The sequence below is a fragment of the Myotis myotis genome, unplaced genomic scaffold (assembly GCF_014108235.1).
Source record: "Myotis myotis isolate mMyoMyo1 unplaced genomic scaffold, mMyoMyo1.p scaffold_m19_p_1, whole genome shotgun sequence".
Lineage (NCBI taxonomy): Eukaryota > Metazoa > Chordata > Mammalia > Chiroptera > Vespertilionidae > Myotis > Myotis myotis.
The window spans coordinates 79644966-79658691 of NW_023416313.1; positions in this window are offsets into that span (position 1 = coordinate 79644966).

The following is a 13726-nucleotide window of genomic DNA, read 5'->3' on the forward strand; positions in this document are numbered from 1 at the left end:
TAGATTGCCTCCTATACATGTCCTGACTAGGAATGGAACCCACAACCTAGGTATGTGCTTTGACTGAGAATCAAACCCACAAGCTTTTTGGTGTATGGGATGGGGGCAATGTTGCAATCAACTGAACCACCAGGACAAGGCTGTGTTTGACTTTTTAACTTTAGTGAAATACTTTTGACATCTATCCATGTTGTGATGGTATCACTATTTTGCTCTTTCGGTAGTATTTTATTGTAGGGATGGATTTGCAATGTTTTTATTCATTCACCAGTCATGTGTAATAGCATGTAAAGAGTGTGTGCATGCAAAATGCTTTTCAAAGCACCTGCATCATTTTATACCCCAACAGAAATATATCAGAGCTTTATTTTTTTCATACTCTTCAACTTTATTCATGCACATGACTTACTAACACTTAATCAGTTTGCTACATTTCTCAAAAGTAATTCAAGAATCAAAATAGATAGCCTTAAATAGATAACTCATTACTTTCTGACATGGTATGATTGGGTCATATTTTTCTTTCACCTTGTTTTCAAACCCCCATATCAGAATTTGATGTTTTTATAATAGTCAAAGTATGTTTTAGCTCTAGTCATGTTTGCTAGTTTCTTTGATTTTCTTTTTCTTTTAATTTTCTTCCTGGAATCAATTTCTTTCCCCTTTTGTAGTTGTTCCATCAAGAGTCTGAGAGTGGTAGGTTCCTTCCTCTCCTTCCTTCCTTCCTTCCTTCCTTCCTTCCTTCCTTCCTTCCTTCCTTCCTTCCTTCCTTCCTTCTTTCCTTCCTTCCTTGTGGGTTTGATTCTCAGTCAAAGCACATACCTAGGTTGTGGGTTCCATTCCTAGTCAGGACATGTATAGGAGGCAATCTATTGATGTTTCTCTCTTTTCCCTTCCTTTCTCTCTAAAAAAATCAATAAACATATCCTTGGTTGAGGATTTTTAAAAAGTCAAACCAAAAAAACTACATTATTTCCTTCCTTCCTTCCTTCCTTCCTTCCTTCCTTCCTTCCTTCCTTCCTCCTTTTCTTCCTTCCTTCTTTCCTTCCTGCCTTAATTTCTTTACTTTTCCCTTTTTTTGATCTAAAAACATATTTATTATATTCTCATTTATAAATGATAGTATAGGGAAGCACAGAAATTTAAGATCATAGCTATTTTTAAACTCTGATTGTAACCAGAATACTTTGGAAAAAAGAGAACTCATTCTCTTACACAGGTGACTCCCCACTAGTAATCATCCCTCAGGGCCCTCCTCGCTTGTGACTTCCTTGTTTCTTTTGGCCTTTTCCATCAATGAACCACCTGAGCTATATGATTGACAAAGCTTCTCTCAAGTCTCCCACCCCAATGGCTGGTTGACCAGGAGCTCCTTTGGGGCAGGCAAGTATCCATCCATTCAGGTCCCATTGGTGGATGGGCCAGATATTCCCACAGTGTAGCCCAAACCTTGGGAGTCAGCTAACTGAGAGCAACCCTGGATCTCTGGGAGAATTTGCAACCTGAGTCTGACCTAACCCGACTTCCACAGCAGACATGATTCTTCATGAGGAGTGGCCAGTGACACTTCTGGTTTTTTAGGGACTTTCCTAGACAGAATCTGCACTTTGTCTGGCACTTGTCTCCCAGCAGAACTGCAGGTGTTTCCTGGGGAGAGTTACCGTTATCAAGCTCATCATAAGACCGCATAACTTTTTAGAAGAAAGATTCATTTACCATAATCTTTTCTAAGCTCAAAATTGGCACCCTAGTTAGGGCTTTATTTAAACAAGGATATCAAGGTTCTGAGGACGAGGAGTTGGAGAATGGCAGTGCCTAGAATATTCTCTAAAAAAACACGTTCTCATAGAAAACGATGATTCTGTTTGGCACCCACAACCATAACCCAATCTGTTAAGCAAATATAATTTAAAGGTTTGAATTTTTTGTTTTCCTAAGAAAATTCAAACTGAAAAATAACTATTTTAGAGCATAGTGATTAAATCTGAAAAGCAGAGAGCCTCTTACCCAAAAACCTGCGGGTACTTAAATCTTAATAATTAAAACAAATTATTGATGGTCCTATTTCTTGATTCTTGAAGCTGCTACAGACATAACATGAGGGTGTCTTGGGGCCTGAAAGAGAGAACACATGATGGAAGTCAGCGTAGTGGAGCAGAGAGATGGAGGCATGGGGGCTGTGGTGCTGTCATGCACTATGGGTCAGCCGGCCTCAGGGTTGGCTCCGTGATCATCTCTCTGGAGGCAGTGCATTCCCTGTTCTATTTGAACTGGTTCTAGTTTAGTTAGTGTTACCTAGGAAGTTGGTGTTATCTAGTTTAGTTACCTCGGAAGCCTACAGCATTTGTGCTTTAGAGTCCCTGAGCATGGCAGGCCTTCTTCTGAGGGCGACAATAGGACTTCCAGGATTAGAATAAAGGTTCCTGCTGCCCCTTTCACTCTTCTGGGTGAGGGGGTGTGGGGGGATGGCCAAAATCTAGGAAGACCTCCTTCTGCTTTGTTTGTAAGTCAGGGAGATAAGTTGATAGGTAATCTTTTTAAGGAGACACATTATCTTAATTTTTTAAAGCCTAAAACAAAGGCCTTGAGGGAATTTGTGTCTGGTTTTCCTTCTCCCTCCTCTGGAAAATCTTCATGTAGGGGCACATGGAGTGCAGGTCCCATCAGGGCATGTTCTGGAAGAATATGGACCAGGATGGGCCTTGTGCGGAAGCCCCAGCTTCTAGTTGTGGGGCTGGTGTCCAGAGGTCAGGCCTGGGGCAGACAGGGCCTGTCAGAGAGGAAGTGGAGAGACTGGAATGTCTGCCTGCACCATTGGGTGGTGGGTCTTACCAGGATTGTTCAGTTATGTTTTTAAATCTCTCAGTAAAATACACACCAAAGGTACAAAACTGTTTTATTTTTATGGCCCATGAGTTTAATGTCAAGCTACCCCTTCTCAGGGACATTAACCCCTAAAATTATTTCAGGAACATGGGGATTCTCTCATCACCTCTTCCTATTCTCTATTCCCCAAAACACAATAATCATTTACCAAAATATGGGTGTCATTGACTTAAGGCTCCATTGACTTAGGGGGAGAAGCCAAAGTCTTGACTGCACAGCTGGGTCCTGGGCCAGTGACCTGACTCGGGCCATAGGAAATGTCACCCTCCATGCACTAAGATGAAAGGGCCCAGCTCTGCAGCCAATCCAGATTCTCTCTTGCAGGTTACAGGAGCCGGGGCATGGTATGCCTGCTCCCTTTGCCTCTGTCCATTGCTGTGGTCTCATAGTACAAGAGAGTAAGGAGAACACAGCTGGGAACCTGTGTGCATGCTTCCTGGAGAAGAGCACTCAAACATGGGGAGATTCAAGTCCCACCACCACCTGCCCTGTGCAAAGGTTCCCAGACACACTGTCCCTCACTTGTCTGGCTGGACACTCAGCGTGACGGAGTGCAAGTGGAATATTAGTTAGCAGCAACCAAAGGCTTTATCCCCATCAATCTTATTAACATCATTAGAGGGAATAATTATCTTTGAAAGCAATTTGCTTTAAAAAGTCCTAAGACTCAAATTGCTTTTATTCAGTCAGAAAATAATTGGAACGACCACCTGAACGTGTGTGCCCAATTCTGCGGGGTGTATTAATATTGGTTACCACGAATCTCACTGTTAGAATTTTGGTTTTATCAGTCAGAAGATGTTGGTGTTCAATTGAATAATGACATCTTTGGGGAAAATGGGCCATGTTCATTTTCATGAAATATTATCTACTGGTGGAGAATGCTAGCCTCACAGACAGATCCTTACCAAAGCTACTCAAGAACAGGATACGACCCACAAATTAGATGACTTTCTCTTTAACACAGAGTCATCTGTCTGCTCCCATAGAAATGGCATTCCATTTTCCCTGGCGTAATGGCTTCCTCTTTAGATGAAATGAGCCTTTTGTGTTTATGAAAAATGTGTATCATTTTGGCTGCTGGCTGAGATAACTTCACAACGTTCTGAATTCAGATATTTTAGAGTGCATGTAAAACAGCGGCTAGTAATTAATAGGATATCGATTGGTCTAGCCTCAGCTAATCACAGGCTGCATAATAAATCATAAGGTGTTTTGCAATTAGGAAAATCCATGCGGAATAACAAAGTACTGTTATCTTAATAACCTTAACCGTTGTGAGCTACACATCACAGAATAATGGCTGTGGGGCAGACATACGTGGGTAGAACCACTGTCCATTCATCACTGGCAATGAGCCTCTCATTTTGGGGGACACAGCTGTACCGGCTAAAGGTCACTGGTGAAATGCTTAGCTCAGATCCCCCAAATGCTTGTTTGTCCTCCAGGGGGTTTCCATATCATCTTTCTGTTTCAAATACCAGCAGAGCGTTCCTCGCCCTCTCTCCACAAGTCGTGATTAAAGGCTGTGTTATTTCAAGGATGCCAACCAGTATTATGGCCCTTATGGGATTTTCAGCATTCCTGTTACCATCCCCTAATAAATGACCAGCTGGGAAGTAAAATCGAACCAGCTGGGGACAACACTGGCATAAAAAGATTTCCACCTGAGAGCAGATATTCTTTTTATAAAGATATTTTCCCATTTATTCTTTTTTTTTTAAAATATATTTTATTGACTTTCCACAGGGAGGAAGGGAGAGGGACAGAGAGTTAGAAACATCGATGAGAGAGAAACATCGACCAGCTGCCTCCTGCACACCTCCCACTGGGGATGTGCCCGCAACCGAGGTATATGCCCTTGACCGGAATTGAACCTGGGAACTTCCAGTCCGCAGGCCGATGCTCTATCGACCGAGCCAAACCGGTTTTGGCTACATTTATTCTTAAAATATAGAGAAAACTTTTATTTACATTTGCCATCTATCTCATAGAAAAAACATGGAAGATAATTGTGTTACTCTTTTTATTTTGACTTATATTACTTCTAAACAAATAAGACACTGGAAACAATTTTTGTCTTGGATGACTGCTGCTGGTTTTTTGTTTTTGTTTTTTCTTATGTTCAGTTTGTAACTATGACAAGTTAAAAGGCTCTGAACTTAGTATTATAATTTGGTTGAATGGTGCCCTTCAAATATTTATCATCCTGCTCCCTCTCAAGAAAGGGAATATAGTCAGTAATATTATGATATCTTAGCATGGAGATAGACGATTACTAAGATTAGGGTTGTGATCACCTTGTTTTGTACACCTGAAATTAATATAATATTGTATGCTATCTATACTTAAAAAAACAAATACTTATTTTAGAGCTTGAAGGGAACTTCAGGCCATTTAATCCATTGGTGAGATGAGGGAACTAAGAAGATAAGTAAATGAAGACGTTTAGGACACACATCCCCAAAATATGCTGCTTTGGTGTATTGAGCTGAAGGCACTTGAAGGCAGCAGATGCAGGGAGAGGCTTTCTCTGAACTCCCCTCATCTGCCTAAACTCAGACCCTCAAAAGGAGCTCAGGTGACAGGTCTGGTCCGCTCCAGGTAGCTTCACTTCCCAGGGAGGTTGACTCTTACCACCAGCGAGGGGATTAGAAATCAGCACCATGCACAAACTATCACCATACTATCTGTTCTTTTAAGGACCCAGTTGTCTTTCCTAAAAGTTACTTACTCTCTGAAGATGCCCACACCCCCATAACACTATTAAGACAGTATATAAAGTCTCAAATCTCCCTGCACTTTGGGGTGTTCACTTTTTTCCTGTGATGGCCTAGAGTAGGGATGGGGACCATTTTTATGCTAAGGGCCATTTTGGATATTTATACTTCATTCATGAGACATACAAAATTATCAACTTAAAAATTAGCCTGCTATATTTGGTCAAACCTGTAATTAACTCACCCCTAATGCCTTGGCAGGGCCAGACCAAATGATTTTGCTAGCCTTATACAGCCCACTGGCCAGACGTTCCCCACCCCTGCCCTAGAGCATGTAATATTAAAAATGAATAGATTTTATGATATTTCTTTTGTTAACTTGCTTGTTGTTGGTTTATTTTATAGGCCTAGAGAAGGGTAGAGGAAACTCTTTCCTCCTCAACATTACTTCCCAAGGTCATTGGCATTGTAACTACAAGCTGAGATTCAAATGCAAATATATGGATAAGGCCCAAAATCTAAATTATCCCAGCCTACAACACGTTTAGAACTTTTCTCAAAGGCACTTCTCAGATATGGAACATAATGGGTAAATCAGCCAGTCATATCAATGACGTATTCTCTGGTTCATCAAGAATTATTTTACAAATACCACTATTAGATTGTCACTTTTCAATTACTGAGAAGGAAGCAAAGCAATGTAACTCCAAATAATGTCTTGCACAATTCAGTGTTGTTTACATGATGGAGTGAGGAAGTACATATAAAGACATTTAATAGTGTGCTCTATACATCTCTATGTGTGGTTCCAATGACTTAAAACATGTGTCATTTCATGATGATCTTCATTATCTTTGCACTAGAGATTAATCCATTTTACTGTTCCTGTATTCCTATTCTGACATGGCAGCTTATTATTGAGTGTATTAATATTTGCAAAGTTGTGTTTGTTTCTGGAAACAAATCTAGGAGAGCGATTTAACTGTCATTTCCAACCTCTGGATACAATTTGTTATGTCAGACGCATTTACTATAATTCATGAATAATTCAACAACATGAAAATACTTCTTTATGCAAATAACAAAGATGTTACAAACACGTGTGGCCGATATTGAATTTTTGAGAACAGTTTTACACCTATTATCTTATTTCAGAGATAAATATTTTCATCCCAAGATGACTAATAATGAACTACAACCAAGAGAACTCGAGATAACACAGATACTTGGAGCCAGAATTGGAACTGAAACCTGCTTTTCTGGTTCATTGTTCCTTATTTTTTCGCTAAGATGGTCACAGTTTCTTTTTCCTACTGAGACCAGAGATCCACTAAACACAGCCATCTGGAAACTCATATGTGGAAGGTTTACATTGTTCCTAAATTAAAAACTTGGTAAATTTGATAGTTTCAAATCTTATGTAGGTTGAATTTGCCACTTGGATATGAAATCATAACTATACTAATATACTATAGAACTATAGTAAAAAACTTGATTGCCGCCGAAACCGGTTTGGCTCAGTGGATAGAGCGTCGGCCTGCGGACTGAGAGGTCCCAGGTTCGATTCCGGTCAAGGGCATGTACCTGGGTTGCGGGCACATCCCCAGTAGGGGATGTGCAGGAGGCAGCTGATCGATGATTCTCTCTCATCGATGTTTCTAACTATCTCTCTCCTTTCCTCTCTGTAAAAAAAAATCAATAAAATATATATATAAAAAAAAAAACTTGATTGCCTGGGTAATTTTTTCAGCTCACTTAGGAAGCAGGTATTAAGAATCTGTGCTAGCTCCGTGGAGGACACAAAAATGACCAAAACACAGTTTGTAATGACTAGACATGTGCAATCAATATGGACCAGATGGGTCCTGGGGAGAAAGTAATCCTAACTTACCATCAAGTTATAAGTCTACATTCCTATTAATAAAAGTACTTAAAAAACTCAATTATTCATCTAAGTGAGTAAAAGCAAGTGTTATTCTTTTTTCACAGGTTAAGAAATTAGAATTTGAAGACTACTACAGATATGGATGTAGGAGGTTAGTACTATTGCTTTGTTTCATCTACTCTGGGGTCCAGTCTCCAGTGCTTCATGTATACAACCCCATTTAATAGTAATGGGAGTTACACTTGGGTCTTGGAAAGATAATTTTCCCCTCTAGAATTTGCAGAGAAAATCTCTGAGGGAATAATATTTCCTACAACTCAGTCATTGCCCTATCAGGACCCAACAAGTTACTCTGCACAGTAATTAAGTAAGCACAACAGGCAAATTCAGATTTCAAGACTGAGTTTTATGGTTACAGATGTTCTTCTCAGCATAGTCTGTTCAGCAGTTCCTTGGGTCATAAATGTTTAATTTTTAATCTGTTTTTTATCGGTTTTGTGTAATGCAGACTGCTGGTATACCAAAATTTTTACTAGTGCATTTTATGTGTGGGAAGTGGGTGGTAATAAAAGCTTTAGTGATGTAAAGTAAGTTACGTTCCCTTAAGAAAATGAACATTGTTGTGGCTCAAAACACAGGTGAGTGTTCTTTGAACAGGACATGAACTGTGTGGATCTCGTTTACAATACTGTTTGTGAGTGACAGTCTATTTGCAGACTTAATATGATCCTGGGAAATCACAGGACTTGCAGGTGTATTACTGAGGTCACGCTGAGTTACATCATCTATTTGCACTGGAAATGTCCTTTGAAATGATTCAGGGACTCAAAACAATAGTCATTTCAGGATATATTTATCTTTTATGACTCAAACAGCTGCCCCACTTTTCAGAAGACCTTGTGATAAAGACAGTATGTGCTGATGAAAGGTAAATTGTTACAGCACCACAAACAGGGGCTGATGAAATCGCCAGTGACATCACATGTTTACATAATTATCTGTAGCTATAAACCTGAATTTTAGTTGCCCTGAAAACATAATAATCATTGCAGGAACTTTGAGGTGAAGTCCTCTGTTGGGTATTTAACATACAACATAGCACAGGGTCTGAAAATTTTAAAATGAATCTTATATCTCTAGTTAAACTTGATATATCCAAAACCTTTTCTTAATTTCTCCTTTAGGTAGGACTGTCCAGTACACCAACAGGTAGGATAGATTAATTATTACTTTTTGGCAAAGCAGATTATTGAAAAGGGAAGGAGACAGCAAGATCTTCGGTCAAAGACCCTTGTAGCAAAGGAGTGAATGAGCGTTAACTGTGACAGAGAGGGAGAGGTCGGCTCTTCCCAACAAGCTATGGGCAGGCTGTGCTAACCTGGCACCTAATTACATGTGAGTCAAGGTCAGAGCCTCCCTAAGACCCTCACTGTGGCTGCCACTGCTCCTGACTGGGTCTCTCTATCTATTCCAGAATTGGCTTTGGAATATTAAACTAAAGAATCCTGCTTCAAACCAACAAAATCCCATTTTCCCCAATTTTCCTAAAATCAAAACATCACACTGTCCAATTCCATAACTGAAGTTGATTTACACAATATTTTATCATGGCCTGTCAACTCTAACCCATCTATCTGGCTAATTTGGGCATAGGCATGGGCTCCCTTTGCTCCTGGCTCTTGCTCAGAGTCTCATGTGCATTTAGCAAATTAAAAATTTTGTCTCTTCTCTGTGGAGTCCCTGTAGGGCTGCGCCTTTCTCTCTGCTCAGTATTCATGGAGGAGCCTGTCATTTTAAACAGACTAGCTGGTAGGAATTTTAAAGACACTGCAAATAATAATACTTGGCAGTATGTTATGGCACTTCATCAACTTGCAGTTTACAAATAATTCTTACAACTCTGGGAGGTAGGACTGAGATTCGAAAGATCTGTTATTTGAATTCTAGCTTCTCATTAGGTGGACGAGTCAAGTGAATTTGCTGAATCTCTTTCTGTGTCTGTCTCCATAGTAACGATGTGAAAGTGCTCAGAACAGAGGTGGAGCTCAGAGAAAGTATAACCTGGTGTTGAATTACTATTCCAAGTAAGAAAAATAGAAAATGTTACCACTGGCTGAAAAAGACATAAAAGCTAGTCAATTTGGGGCATGGACTAGAACTGTGGTCCTGCAGCAGTAGTACCAGGACCCTGAGGATCCCCAAGACATATTCAAAAAGCATGTCAGGTCGAAACTATTTTTATAATGATTCCAGTACTTTTTGTCTTTTTGCTTTCATTCTCTCATGAATGTAAGTGGAGTATTGCAGAGGTCATGTGATGTATACTATCGTAACAGGTTGAACATAGAAGCAGAGATGAAAACCCAGCTGCCTTGGGTTAAACCAGACATGAAAGAGAATTGCTGTTTCCCACAAAACATAAAATAATATCATTCTTCTCACTAATGTTTTATGGGAAACATGGCAATTTTTCAAGAAAACACTTGTTCATATTAACATGGAATGTGCTCATTATTCTAATTTCTAAAAAGGTAATAAAAAATCTTAAAATTTTCTCATTTGGTAAATACAGATAAGCATAAGCCACGTATAGTAAACAAGAACTCTTAGAAAACTGTGAAAGTTTTAAGAGTGCAGAGCAACCCTAAGACCAATACATTTAAGAACTGCTGGATTTGAGCAGTATTACTCACACTTTCATGAGCTAATAAATGGCCTACGACCTTATTAAATGCTAGTTCTGGACACACAGGGCCAGATGAGGCCTGAGAATAAGCATTTGTTTGTTTGTTTGTTGTTAATCCTCACCCAAGGATATATTTCTTTTCCAATTGATTATTTTTAGAGAAAGTATAAAGGAGGTAAATAGAGGAAGAGAGAGAGAGAGAAACATCGATGCATCTCTCTCACATGAGAGATGTGAGAGAGACCATCAATTGGATGCCTGCCACATGAGCTCCAACAGGGGCCAGGGATCGAACCTGCAACCGATGTATATGCCCTTGACCAAGAATTGAACCCAAGACCCTCTGTGCATGGACCAATGCTCTAATCACTGAGCAACACCGGCCAGGGCAGAATAAGCATTTCTAACACGTGTGTGCATAGGCACATGCACACCTCTGGTGGTGCCAATGCCGCTATTCCACGATTTGACTAGAACAGTTTCCTACATTTTGTTCAGCAGTTTTCCCCAGAATTGGTAAAGATAGAGGGTCTCTTCTGGCCTTATCTATTGTAAGTGTAGCTATTTACTCCCAGAGCTAGATGTCAGAGCCTGGGAAATGTGGGGAGTTAATGCACAACATAGCCTATGGGCTGAGCCTGAAGTCCTACAGACATTCTCGAGGGTCTAGCCATGGCCTGTGCATCTGGTCACTCGGTGAGCCCTTGGATGGGCATGAGGGGTGAAGACCAAGTCAGCAAAGACAAGTTGTTTTCAGGATTGGGGAGCCCTGGTTATCCTGGTCTTTTGAGAGAGAGAGAGAAAGAGAGAGAGCGAGAGAGAGAGAGAGACATATTGGGGTGTGGGGGATTTTTAGTTTGGATGTAGGTTCCTTCTATTCTCATTTACTTTGTTGACTTTGCAATATTCTTTCTTATTATTGTTCCTCACATGATGGTGTTCATTACAAAGGATTTGTTTTTTCCCATTAATTTTTGTTTATTCCTCAACTAAAAATTATCTCAAATCATTACTATATACAGATATGTTGCCTCTTCAAAATTCATGAACGTGTTAGTAGAACTGATTTACAACTAGGTGGGCCTCACGGTCTCATCCACTGAGTGGATGAACGTGAAGGATGGTCAGGTACTCAAACAGCATCTTATAGCCTTTCAGGTGTGCTGAGAAGGTGGGGAAAATGGAGGTTTGTCATCCAAAGGAAAAAGGGGTGACACCAAATTCACATTACTCCCATGTACCAGATATGTCATGAACACGTGTTGTTCTTCGTCATCTGTTGCTCCTGAGTCAGGATTCATAAGAACGTCTGGGTGTCTGCATTGACACAAAAGTGACCGTGAGGACATTGGTCAGCCTTTCCAAGCAAGTGCAAATGCAAACTAGGTGGAGGGAGGGAGCTGTCACTTGAGCACCCTGAGTTTATTTAGTGGGAATATATGTTGTTCCTTGAGGAACAAGTCTCTCTACTGAGAGGTTCGCTGCATTGCTCCCCAGCAAATGACTTATTTCCTGTGTCCTCATTGTAAATATTCCTTTTGTGTGCTTCTAAAAGTGGCTTTTTTAAAACAAGACCCACATTTGGAGAAAGTGATACCTTTGGTGTTAGTTTTCTGTTTCGCTGACCGAGTTTTTGGGGACAGCCTGCTAGAACAGGACATTCATCAGCAAGTGCTGCCCTGCGCAGCTGTTTGTCAGGAGAATGCTTCTGACATCTATCGCATAGCAACACCGGGGTTTTCAAGACTCGGTGCAGCGGGTCTGCTTATTACTGCCGTCCACGGCAGGCAGGAACATTTCTGTGTGAGTAAACCCAAAGCTCACCCTTTTTCATTTTTAGTGACTTTCCAGTTGGGAAGCTTTTCGAGACTATTTTGGAAGAGTAAAGGAAAGAGCCTGATTTAATTAATCACCTTTGTAATAATTCATAGTTATTAAATTTCAAATAAAAAAAAGAGACCATGAGCTTTGGAAGTGTCTACATACTAAACCCTCGCCACACTTCTCTCCCAAAAAGGAACGGCCTCTGAGCTGAGAAATGGTGTGTAGGTGCTTTATGGCTAGGATATCAGGCCAGGAGTAGAAAACATTAAAATAGTGGGAACCCTGACAAGTTCTTACAAGAAGTAAGTGTTTAGTGGTAGGACTATAATCGAAGTCTGAACTTTGGAAAAGCTTTAAAAAAACAAAACAAAAAGAACTAGTACAACACTACAGCTTTCCAAGTGAGACTTTCACCAAACCAGCCTGTACCCCACCACTACCTCCCAGCTCACCGCCAAGTGCAGCCTACTCCACCTCCCACACATCAGAGGTTCTCCTGAAAGATTACAATCCTTAAAAAGGGTGTGTTTGTTGTTCACTCATATCCTTGTTGATAATAAGTAAAGATACATAGAGGTTTTAAAATAAAATGTATTAATAGAAAATTTGAGTGATGCCAAGGCCAGCAAATCAGGAGACAAGAGGTGAGGGCACACCATGCCATGCAGGGCCACAGGAGGAAACACCAGGTTCTGCAAGGAGGCAGAGGGGGAGGGGATGTGGTCAAGAGTCTTTATTGTGGTTTCCAAAGGAAGAATAACAAGGCAGGGCAAACAGGCTTAGGATTCACTTGTTTGATAATTTCCATAGGGGCTGCCCCTAGTTGTCTGATATCAGCCCTGAGTGACTAGAGCAGGGGATCAGTGGCCTGGAGTGTGAGAACCCCATAGAGAAGGGGTTGGGATGTAGGCTCTGGACTGCTAAGCCTGTATCTGAAAAGCATGCCCAAAGAGTAGGACTCCCCCAAGGAGAAGAGGGCTGAGGTGTGATGACTCGATGTTACAGTTTGTCCAGAACAAAGCATGTTAAAGTATCAGGTTTATAAATGTTAGGCACATGGTCAACACAATGGTATGGAGAGAACAGTTGTTAGGGAGTACAGAAAAAGGAACAAGACAAGTCAATTATACGAATACAATTATGTCACCACTAATAGGAGGGGTACCAGGGCACTATTAAAATAGGAGGAATCACCTCTTTTAGAAATATTACATCAAGCCTGCTGCCTGGGCACCAGCCTGTTCTGGCTTTGCCCTAGATACAGAAGCCAATTCACAAAGCTGGAGGAAGGTAACAGGTGACCAAACAGACCCTGATTGTAAGTGAAATTAAATGTAACTACAACATTGAGCCCTTAACTGTGGTAGTAAAATAAAATGAAGTGGAAGAAGCCACGCTGTGATAACAATTTAATATTCACCAGATTGTAAAGCTAATCTAGGAGGAATCATTGCACATGCAGGAAGAAAATTATTGCCCAATAAAATATGCAATGAGATACATTTATAGTCACCCAGAGAACCCCAAATCTGAATGGTGATTTTTTTCTTTAAAATGATGGCTAGAGGCTGGTGGTACGTAAGTCATTTCTCCATGTTGTCCAAAGCCGAATGAGTAGTGCCTGGTTCAAACATGCTTCAAGTGGAGGATAAAGTGACATGAGCTGACCAGCTACAGGAGGAGATGGGCTTGGGTGACCTCTACCAGTGGGTCATTGAGTGGCTG